The following is a 10,440-nucleotide window of genomic DNA, read 5'->3' as shown; positions in this document are numbered from 1 at the left end:
TAAAGTTCCTAGAGAGGTATTTCCCTATGTCTAAATATTGGGAAAAGAAGATGGATATTTCTAATTTCAAGCAAGGGGAGAGTGAGTCATTGTATGATGCTTGGGAGCGATTCAACTTGCTTCTTAAGAGATGCCCTAATCATGAGTTTATCGAGAAACAATACCTCCAAATCTTCACGGAGGGGGTGACACCAAACACTAGGATATTCTTAGATGCTTCCGCGGGAGGTAGTCTCAAGAGAAAAACGATCATGAAGTTCAAGCCCTAATCGAAAACATGGCGGGTAATGAATATCGTGCTGAAGCTAAGAAGAAAGAAAGAGGAGTGTACGGGGTGAGTGAGCAAGCTGTAATCCTAGCTAACCAAGCAGCCATGAAAAAACAAATAGAGGCTCTAACTAAGGAGTTTCAAGGCTTCACTTTGGCTCACAAGAAACAACAAGTAGGCCGCAATCAAGTGTGACTTATGTGGTGAAGAACATCCCAATGGTGAATGTGTACCTGAAGGGGCTAGTGAGGAAGCTAACTACATGGGAGGCTATCATAGGCAAAATCAATACTACACTTCAGTTATCAACAAGCATCCCAATTTAAGCTACTCGAATAACAACGCTTTGAACTCTCAAATGCTTGAATCCTCCACAACAACAACAAAGAAAGCCCTCAGCTCTTGAAGAAACTATGATCAACTTCATGAAAATGACTCAAGGAAACTTTGAAGAGATGAAGAAGAGTCAAGAGGCTGAAAGAAAGAACAATGAAGCCTCTAGGAAAATGCTTGAAACTCAATTGGGGCAACTAGCTAAGCAATTGGTGAACAAAACAAAGGCGGATTCTCGGGTAACACTAAAGACAACCCTAAGAATGAGTCTTGTAATGCTATTGAATTGAGGAGCAAAAAGGTTTTGACACCTTTAGCTCCAAAAGCTCCAAAGAAAGCTGATGATGTAGTAGAGGAGATGGAGGAAGATGGCGGAGTTGAAAAAGAAAGTGAAATTGGTGTAGTTGAAAAGGAGAATGATCAAGGAGTAGTTGAAAATGAAAGAAAGAAAAAAATAGAGGGAGAAAAAAGTGAGAAATTTATAGATGAAGATTCAATCTTAAGGAAGTCAAAGAGTCAAATTTTGAAAGATGGAGATAAACCACAAGTTATTCCATCATATGTGAAGCTTCCCTACCCTCACTTAGCCAAGAAGAAAGAAAATGATGAAGGTCAATTCAAGAAGTTCATGCATCTTTTCTCACAACTTCGGGTAAATATTCCTTTCGTTGAAGCTCTTGATCAAATGTCGTTCTATGCTAAGTTCATGAAAGACTTGTTGACTAGAAAAAGGAAGCCTAAAGATGATGAGAACATAGCACTTTCAGAGAATTATAGTGCTATTCTCCAAAAGAAGCTTCCACCTAAGCTAAAAGATCCTGGTGCCTTTACTATCCCTTGCTCCATTGGACCGGTAAATGTTGGAAGAGCTTTATGTGATTTAGGGGCAAGTATCAACTTAATGCCCCTTTCAATGATGAAGAAGCTTGGATGTGGAGAGCCAAAACCAACAAGAATGACCATTACTTTAGCTGATCGGTCAATCTCTTATCCTTGCGGTGTACTTGAAGATGTGTTGGTCAAGGTTAATGACTTAAGTGTTTCCGGCAGATTTTGTGATCTTAAATATGAATGAAGATGAAGAAATGCCACTCATTCTAGGAAGACCGCTTCCTTGCAACTGAGTCGTGCTTTGATTGATGTTGAGAGGGAGAGCTAATGTTGAGATTCCATAAGGAGCAGGTGGTGTTTAATATCTTTGAGGCAATGAAGCACCAAGATGAGAACCCAAAGTGTTACCGGATTGACGTTGTTGAAGGAATAGTTGAAGATAACTCCCATGAGCCTCAACCCATTCAACCTTGTGGTAAGAGCAATTGTTAAGTCTATAGAGAGTAAAGAAGTTGTTGAAGATTTTGAGGTAAAAGAGTGTGTTAAGCAACTTGAAGCAAGCACGAATAAATGCAACAACAATCATCTGGAGACATCCTTGACAACAAGTATGGGGGATCGAAAACTTGGAATAATGAAAAAAAGACTACTTTCACTGGTTCATTTGGTATATTTGCTTATAGGAGGATCCCCTTTGGGATGCGTAATTGGTCGGCGACCTTTCGGTGGTGTATGCTATCCATCTTCTCCGACACGATAGAGAAAGCCGGGAGGTATTATGACAAGGGGTTGGTAAGGAACAGTTCTTCTTATGAAGAATTTGTGGAGTTGAGGAAGCATGGTGAACAAGAGACTTTTAAGGTAAAAGCACAAAGCCTAAAACCGTACCTTAGAGGTGGACTCCCAAACAATAAAGAGGGATTGGTGTCAAAGGACCCTTAGGGGTCGTCGTCGATCTAGCAAGTGACGGTAAAGAAGCGCTAGGTGGGAGGCAACCCACTAGATTTATTTTCAGGTAGTATTTATTATTTATTTTTGCTTTCATTTTATATTTATTTTTAACAACAAAACACAAAGCGGGGCGAGTGAATTTTCTTTCAAAGTTTTAAGGTGCGAAAGCCTGCCAGGAAGATTGTGATACAATACGATGTTGTGTCACAATCTCCCCTTCAAAAACTCTTATTTCTCAAAAGTGGAAGTCCGGGAAAAATTTGCAAATTTTAAATATTTTTCATTCGACTTCACAAATCGCGTAACGATTGTTAAATCATGATACGATTTGGAAACCAACCACCTCGGTCTTGCCACTAACAAAATCGTATTACGATTGGGGGATCGTAATACGATTGATGGAAAATTTTACACCCTTTTCGTTTCGGACAAATCGCGTCACGATGGTTACAATCGCAATACGATTCTAGTGAAATTTTGAAAAAAGTAACCGTTATAAACTGCCATCGCATTACGATTTCCTAATCGTAACGCGATTTTGTCCGTGTCTATAAAAACCCGGTAGTTCTCGGCACAACCCACTTTCCCTTTTCCTAGTGTTACTCTCGCCCAATTTTCTCCAGGAACCCTAACCACGAAATTCAACCCTTTTTCACCATTATTTCATCTCCTTAACACTTACCAACACCGTAATATCCCGCTGTCGGTGTCGGAATATTACCGTCGATCGTGCCATAAGATTAATAAAAAAAGTAAGTTTATGGAGAATATTTTAAGTGATGACGATCGGATACGAGCTAAGCCTCAAAGTCGTATTTAACGCGCTTAAGACAAAGGGTATTTTGGTAATTTCACGTCAAGGGAGTATTTAATTAATTTGGGGCCAAAAATATCTCATTTCACTCATTCTTTCTCTCTCTAAATTGGTTGGCAAAGATTTTCTCCTCCCTCTCTCTAGGAAGCTCACGCCCCATCTCTCTTCTCCTCCATCAATCCTTCTTAAATCTTCATCTTTTCTTGATAAGCTTCTAAACTATGTTTCTTTATGGTCTCATAAGCTTAAGGAAGCTTGGATTTTGTTTGATTTCTTAACTTCTCCTTCCCTCCATTAAATTAGGGTTTGGTTCTTGATTAAGGAACTAAGGTTTTGGTTGCTTAAGCATGGAAGCTTGGTTTGGATTGTTATTGTTCCTCTTTCTCTTCACTAAGATGTTCACAAGAAGACAGGGTTTTGGTAAGTTGGGAGTTGAAGCATGAAGTTGTGCAAGAAGTGGTTTCTTCATGGTTATGGATCAAGATGCTTAGGTTGCAAGAAAGAACAACAAGTTTGTGTGGTTTGGGCAAAAGGAAGCAAGAGACCAAGAGCTAGGGTTTTGGCATGTTTGAACTTAGGACTTGGGGATGCTATGTTAACCTTGTTTAGGTGAGTTCCTTAGTTAGTTTCCCTCCCTTTGGGATTATGTTTAAGCCTTGTTAATTAATATGAATCACATGATAATTCTAGGGTTTTAAGTATATGTTTAGTTACCCCTTTTTATGCCATGCCTATTTATAATTGTGAATACTTGTTCAATGCCCGTTTCTACGAGGTTCTATATGACTTCTAGTACCATGATATGTCTTGGGATGTTTTGTATTGAGGTTTTTGGGTCAAAAACTCCATTTTTGCAAGTACGGACTGTCATTACTCGTAGTGGCGAGTAAATCACTCGCAATGGCGAGCTGGAGGTCGAAAGGGGGTGTTGCTCGCCCCCAACTCGCAAAGTGGCGAGTAACACAACTCGCGGTGGCGAGTAATGTACTCGCAAGTGGCGAGTAGTAGGGTGCCGGCACCTGTCCGCTCGCTTCAGGCCCTTTTTAACGTAATTCGGTCAGTTTCTTCGAGCATTCTTTTACGGTAATAAACCCCTCAATACATGACTCCGAGGCATGGTTTTTGAAAATGTGTTTCTTGAGCATTTAACAAGTATTTGCAATATGTAAAAAAAAACATGGCATATGAGATTTATAGCATGACTTGCATCGGGTAGCATATTATTTATAAGCAAGGGCAAGAATTAGAGCCTCGACATAGTTAGTCGAGAACTAGTATGTTTAGTAAGTATCCCTAGAATGTTAAGACGCGAAGTACGTTATCTTCGCACATGATTATGTTGATGATATAGCAAGTATGTTAAGTTGCGGATAGGATAGTTATCTCTCCACCATGTTATGACTGAACAAGTATGAACACTTACCGCTAATCGGATCGATTAAGGTTACGAGGTAAGCTTTAAGCATGAATAGGTTTAACTTTAATAACGATAAGATCATGACAAGTATAAGTAGGTGGCATGTCTCTTGCTATCCACATCGGGGGGATATAAGGGGTTCTCATTTTGAGAACGATTCAAGCCGTAAGGGACCCGCATGTCACCGAAACCGCAAGACTAAGTTTATAACCGCATGGCGGTGCTCGTGTCTCTTGTTATCCACGTCGGGGGGATACGGGAGGTTCTCGACCTAAGGGGAACGGTTCAAGCCGCAAGGGACCCGCACGACAACGAGGGAGTCCGATGTACGTACATCGGTCATGATGGGATTGTACTCGGGGTTACTCCACCGGGACTTTCCGTAAAATGAATCAAGATAATATTGTTTGTTCAACGCTAACATAATGATTAATGAACTTAGATGCGAATATGATATGATTATGATCACGAATGTACTCATGTATGAATATGTTATGTACAAGTACAAGCTAAGTAAAGAATGTGATGCCGATGACGTTCTTAGGTTTCCCTAATCGTCCGGCATAGGATTGTGTCATGAACATGTTACATGAAGACCTCGATGCGTTTACCGTATCTTGGCATAGTGGTCTTAGGTTCCCTTGACCGCCATGACACACAAGAATATAGTAAGCCTATAACAAGTAAGATGAATTATGACGGTCCTAGTATGCACAACCGTCTAAGCATGCAAGTCCCCACACATGTATAATCAACCGCCGAGTTGTAAAGTAGACACGTTGTGACCGTAGGTTTCCCTTGAGGTTGCCTATAGCCTAGGATTAGGTGGAACTCACCGAGACATTATGTCTCATCCCAATCCTCATTTTGTTTCGGATAAACGGGATAATAAGCAAGCTTGGAGCCGGATGGATGATTTAGCAAGATTACGTTCGTACCTCCGCATGGTGATATGGCTATCAAGGATGCGCTTTTTATGTTTGGATGGGATGTTATGTATTTTCAATGTACGAACACAAATTGTTAAGTAATTATCCATTCGTATGTAATTTAATGTTGTAATTTTTAATGTATCCAATACTAAACTAACGCACATGCTAGACTTTCTAGATACGTCTAGTATGGGTGTTACAAACACCAATTCATCCAACATTTTTCATCTTCATCTATTCCAATCAACCTAAAAAACTCACCATATTCACCAAACTTTCAATTATTCTTACAAATGGCACCCAAACAACAACAAGCTCCAAAGCCACAAACTCGACAACAAACCAAGCCAAAGACAACCACCACCCAACCTTCATCTAGCCAAAACAAACGTAAGAGAAACGCCGTCCCACCATCAAATGTTAACCGGTTCATTTCTAACGATGCAAGAGAATGGTTCGATTCTTGCAAGGGTTTTGAGGTTGTGGGGGAGAGGAAGTTTGATGTGGTGAACCTCACCAAGTATCCGATTTTTGACACAATGTTGCGTGAGAGAGGATGGGTTGAGTTGAACAACATGGTACCGGAGGAAAATAACAAGTATGTGGTGATGGAGTTTTATTCAAATGCTCGTTTCTTTGAGACGAAGTATCGGGCTTATGTTAGAGGGAAGACTATAGATTTCAGCCACTGATGCAATCAACAATTTGCTTGGGTTGGCTGCTCCGAAAGAGTGTGAGGTTCGGAAATTGGAACGGGAAGCTAAGAATTGGGGTGCTAGTCGATGGGATGAGTTGATTGCCCAAATGTGTAGGCCAAGGGCAACTTGGAAGAAAGCTAGGATGTTAACTTATGCTGAGTTCTTGCCCATTCCAAAGGCGTGGGCTTCTTTTGTTATTCGGACGCTTGAGAGCACATCTTGCTCTTACGAGATTCCTCTCAAGCGAGTGCTTCTTGTTTACGCTATCCTTGATCAAAAACCAATCAATGTTGGTGAACTCATCGCAAACAACATTCATATGATAGCCAAGGGAAACAAGACGGTCTATGGGCATGGGAGTATCATCAATTGGCTATGTGAGAAGAAGATGGTGCAAGAGTTTGAGGGAGATTTGCATACTCCTACTGTTCAGCCTATCACCGACAAGTCCATGGATGTCTTTACGAAGAAATACGAGGAGTATATGAGGAAGAGAAGCGGTGCACACGAAGCACCCCCACGGCGGCGGCCACCTCAAATGGAGCGAGGAGAAGGTAGTCGGCGGGGTTCTTATCCTCCGGTTCATCCTATGGTTCTCGAATACATGTTTACTTCTGCTAATTGGATGAATGAGACCTACTGATCTCATGTGGGTAAACCGTCCTAGGTTCTCCCACGAGTTTGCTGCGAGAGGCACGGATGCATAGGAGGCCTATCACCGGCTCTTACGAGAGGTTCGACAAATCACGGCGGTCTTTGGAGGCTTACTTTGATCGCCAAGAGCGATATGCTGCTTTTATGAAGAAAGAAATCAGCGATGATTTTGAGGCGAGAAGAGAAGGCGGATGCCGATGATTTCTTTGATGGGTTACACGAGGCGGTGGTGATGAGGATGTAGACATGGAATTTGGACCATGAGGGTTCGGCTTTGCTTGCTTTAGTGTTTTCGTTGTACTTTTCTTTTTAGTACTTTGTTTCCGTTTCATACTTGTTTTTATATTTCTTGTATTGTCAATGTCCGGAACTTCTTATTCCCGTTTTGTGATGAATACGAACTTGTTTATTATTAACGAATTTGTTTGTTAGTTGACTCTTTACAGTTTAGTAACAATTGTTTGATCAAAGTGATATTCCAAAAGTTCAAAAGGAGGAGTGACTTGGTATTTCAAAGGCGAAGTGTACGGCGAGTTAAAGATAGGTAGTCACAACTCCCGAAATCTCAGCCATAAGGTTCATTGCCAAATTTTGTTTTTCAATTTACTTATATTAGATTATTCCATGCAACTACATTTCTAGAACTTGCGATTTTTCTCTACTTTGTTGATTGGTCTTTGTCATTAGCACCTTTGAGGCAAAAGTGCTTGGTCTGTGAGCCTTTTGAAGCCTACCCTGATTATAATTGTGATATTTTATCCTTTTCTTAGCCAATTTGAGTCGGTAGGATTAGAACTTTTTGTTCGGTGACAAACTACATTACAAGCTTAGAGACTTTTAGGACTTTTCCCATATTGTTTTTACGAGTTAGGCATTGTAGAATGTTGCTAAAAATTAAGTTTGGGGTTGCTATTGGAATTTGCAACCAATTAAGTTTGGGGTGGGGGTACTAGAGAATAAAAGAACAAAGAATGAACTTTATCATGAAAAATACACACAAAAATGGTGTATAAAAAAAAGGAAATTGAATGATGAAAAAAGGGACAAAACATTGAAAATCCGAGTAACTTCAAACTCGATTGTCCCAATAGTTACAAGTATTCTCTAGTACCTTTACATTAATTGTTGTTCCACAAGGTGAACGAATGATGGATTGAATGTTGTGTTTAACTTCCGTAGGAATGCCTAACTCAAATTTTGTGTAACCTACTTATCCAAATATTATCCCACCTTCACCTAAGCCCCATTATAATCTTTAAAGACCTCAAAGTGTGCATTGACATTGATTTTGATTGACGTTTAGAAACTTTTCAAGCGTATGGTAATATGTAGCTTGCATGTCATTGTGTATGAACCCTTTTCAAATTGTTGCGTGGAGTTGTGAATTGGTGGATGCGAACAAGTCAAACTAGCTCATCTTTAGCTAGTAAGGTGTTGAACTTTTTGGTAGTATCACTTGATCGGGTATTTGTTATTCTATTGTCATTGTCAATGTTGCAAATGAATTCCTTGAGGACAAGGAATGGTTTAAGGTTGGGGTTGTGATGACATGCTGTCATTACGTAATTTTTAGGACTTAATTTGACATTTTGATAGAGTTACGAGCAATATAAAGTATCCGGGAGGTGTTAAAAGCAAGAAAATTGGAAGACTTGGAAGGCGGCAATCGTCTTGCGATTTTTACCATCGTGATGCGATTTTGGCTTGGCGAGAATGCATGTTTTTGAAGTAACCAAATCGCGGTACGATTTTTACCGGCGTGGTACGATTTTGGGCGCAGCCGAGAATTGCCTATTTAAGTGAAGTCACTTCCAAACATAATGATTACGATTTTGGAGAGCTAAAGTGCGATTTTAACACCAAGAAGGCTGCGAAGAGGCGATTTCATCATCTCTAATCCGAGTTTATGTATGTTTTAATTCTTTCATTGATTATGCTATTTGTAAACTCAATTATGAGTAGCTAAATCTCGAGAGATTAGGTCGGAGATGAATCTATGTAACCCTAATTGATTTATGTTCTTTGTGAAACTCTATTTATTATGAATGACAATCTAGTATTTATTCAATTCAATTGTTGTTATTGCTTTTTATATCTTGATCACATATAAACCTAGTGAGATTGAATGACTACGACCATAGCTTTCAACTTAGACCGAATTGAATTGTTCTAATAAACGGGGTTAGTCTAGGAATAGATAATCGTTTGTTAGTGATATTAGGTTAACGTGCTTAAACCTTCAAGGATTATTAGACCACCTAAGGAATTAGGGGCTTGTAGTTTAAGAAGAGGGTCCTAACTCAAGGGATTGATTAGGGCTAATTTGTTAACTATCGTAAAACTAGGGAATCATTCATAAGAATAGGTGCGGTATACCAATTAGGGGAAACATAGAGGATTCGACGGACTTTGATCTCATCTCTCTCCATATTTTCTTAATCAAACTTTATTTTCTCGTTACTTGATTTCATAAAATCAAACCAATCTCTTGCCTAGTGGCAAAACAAAAAACCTTGATACATCCTATTTTACTAATGCAATTGAATTATTGAGATTAAAAACGATTGCTCGTGGGATCGATATTTTTACTACTTCGATAGTATTTGGTGCACTTTCCAAACGTCTATTAACTTCGATGCAAAATTGCTCTTTCAGCCTTACTTCATCGAAACTACGATTATGCGCCTTGGGCTTAATGCTTCGACGAGATTCTCCCAATAAAAAATATGAGAAAGCTCTTCGGTTCTGCCAAAGTAAAAAGGTCAAACAAATGTCGACCATATTCAATGAGCCTATCAAATTTACGAGCTAATAGGTTGCCCCACGGGGGCTTACACGTTTACACCTCCCAAAGGAGAGGTCTCTTGTAAAGGTTGTGCTTGTGAAGATGATTGTGAAGAGGATGAACTCGGCATGAGCCATAGATTTACCACTTCTCAAATGATACACAAACAGTCTTGGTGTTTTTAGCAATAAAGTTATCCGGAAATAGTAACAAAATTCTAAAAACGGATCTCTTCAAAGAGATGGATTTTTGAAAAAGTTTTTGAAAATGGTTTTTGTTTTGGAAAAAAAATTGAAAATCAATTGCACAAACTGGGTCCCACTGGGCGTGCCAATTTATTTGCCTGTGATTTTGGCAAACGGGGACTAGTTACGATTATTACAAGCGAGACCGAACTAGAAATCTACCGTTGTGCAAAGGTTTTTATCGAAAAAGAGTTTGAAAAAGGCCATGAAATGCACTCGGGTTGCTTAGAGAGCATGACGAGGTTTGAAAGTAAAAGGCACTGTCTCTCGACGGGTTTGAGATTGCAAGTAAAAGCTTAAAATTAAGCAAGTAAAAAGAAAGATAAAAGTAAGTTTACGCACGTAAACTCAAAGAAAAGGTAAAATGCATTGCATTAAAATAAAAGAGTGGTCTACAAATAAGTTTACATACAATACGCATAACTCGTTTCCACTAAACGCCGGTAGTTTGAGTGTTGTAGAATTACGTATATGATTTGCGACCCACTTTCCGGCTTGGAAACTCTTCTTTA

This window comes from Medicago sativa, chromosome 8 (genome assembly GCF_051527215.1).
Source record: "Medicago sativa cultivar Bolivia chromosome 8, Bolivia_mono, whole genome shotgun sequence".
NCBI lineage: Eukaryota > Viridiplantae > Streptophyta > Magnoliopsida > Fabales > Fabaceae > Medicago > Medicago sativa.
Note: the sequence above shows the minus strand (reverse complement) of the source record.